Genomic DNA, 1815 nt, shown 5'->3' with positions numbered 1-1815 from the left:
GAGAGAGGGAGAGAGAGAGAGTGGGGGCGGGGGCGGTTCATGCAAATAGTTGAGCTATTGATTGTGGCACTGGTTAGAATAAATAGACTAATAACAAGGCCCGTGTACGAATTTAGGCATTGGTCTTCTGTATCTTTTGTCTTATTGTAATTTCCTAAACCGTGTGAGCTCAGTCATGCAGCTATTGTACTGGGATGTCTACTGCCGTTTATTTATCGTAGCACTTTTCGAAAATTCGTGTTAAAAGACATTTAAAGACCTTGCAAAATATATGTGTATAAAATGTATACTTTAATGGTCCCGATTATTGTTGATGAGGAAATTTATTGATTTGCAGTCTAATAGAAGGTCTTGTGAAATATTCTGTCTGTCAATACTGCCTGTTCACAGAGACAAAGCTGCGGTTAAATAAAATCTAAATCATGCACAAGTTCTGAGACGCGCCCATATCGATGGGATGGGTTTGGAAACACTTCAGCCTCTGCCATTAGCAATAAATTCAGAAACGCTGCAGGTAAAAAAGTTAACTCCTTTCAAGTGAATCCCTGAATTTTGTTTGTGTCCCCATCAACACAATGTAAATGATTTAGGAGGTGGGTTTCGACCCTTCCTCTCAGGGACAACCCGGTATGAGAGGGATCGAAATACTCGATAAAAATTATCTCTACACTGGAATCGAAGTGGGGTCTTCTGCTTGCGTCGGCGAAGCCCTAACCGCTGCACCACAAACGCCAGTGGTGGTTCTTCCCGGTACAAGTCCAGTTACAAGTCCAGTGTTGCAAACTGCACAAGAACTGTCGACTTTGGGAGTAGAAGTAGAAAGAACAAAGAACAAAAAGCAAAAACACAAAATAAAATGTGTTTATAAACAGGTAGATCTTTATGAGTGTGCGAAAGAATGTAAGCAAGTGTGGAAGTGGTTCCTTGAGTGTGTTAGTGATAGTGAGTGAATAATTGAATTTCACCTTTGTGAGCTTGCAAGGAAGAAGAAAAAAGTGTGAATGCAGCTTGTGTAGACATTATTTATTTCGAGAAAACTCGAAATTTCGCCAAGAACCTGAGCCAATATTCAAAATTAAATTTCTTAACCAAAATAATGATGTTTTCGGCTTCTGGAACTCAGCTCTGATTACCCTGCATAGAGTCTTTAGAACCAGATAGATTCCTTAATAGACTAATGTGTTCTAAATCTATGGAGTGATTAGTCTGAATTGTTAAAATTTTAACTATCAAGGTTGGTGGTAGGGTCGAAGAAGGGGCAACACGGACAATAGGTGGGAAAAGGTTTGGGGGGGGGGGATAATCTTCATAAAACTTCTTTTTCATTCCAGGGCTAGTCATTTTTATTTAATCCAGTTATATATGCTTTAATCAATCTACCAATAATTTTGATTTTGCAAATGAACATGTATGTTGCATAAAAACTTGCATTCCGTTATCAAAACAGCATGGATATTCATTACTCGAAGCATGAACACCTACATGTAACAATTTATATTCACTTGATAAGCGCCTTTGTTTTCTAAACGGAGCTCATGATTTCCTTAATAAGTTATAAGCCTTTTGTCTACATTTGATTGAACCACAAGATCATTATGAGATTTTCCTGTCCCTGAAAAATAGCTTTGTTAAAGCTTGGGACATAAACGGACTTTGAGCAATTAAAACTAAAGTCGCACATTAGGGTTCATGATCCTGTTGTTACTAACGGAAGATAGCTGTAATCTGTAGATAATATTCTCATTATGTCCTTTTCATATATATTAATCTGCTGTTTGCTCTAATTTTATTATTATTATTATTATTATTATTATT

At 37.2% G+C, this 1815-nt stretch overlaps 1 protein-coding gene across 1 annotated transcript in view; it reads left to right on the top strand.

Moving 5' to 3' along the window:
• The window catches only part of LOC101850415 (octopamine receptor beta-1R), a gene marked incomplete at its 5' end in the record, with an annotated part of 12124 nt that overhangs the window by 7604 nt on the left and 2705 nt on the right, over positions 1–1815 (top strand).

Source organism: Aplysia californica, unplaced genomic scaffold (assembly GCF_000002075.1).
Source record: "Aplysia californica isolate F4 #8 unplaced genomic scaffold, AplCal3.0 scaffold00175, whole genome shotgun sequence".
Classification (NCBI taxonomy): domain Eukaryota; kingdom Metazoa; phylum Mollusca; class Gastropoda; order Aplysiida; family Aplysiidae; genus Aplysia; species Aplysia californica.
Note: the sequence above shows the minus strand (reverse complement) of the source record. Positions and strands in the feature narration are given on the sequence as shown.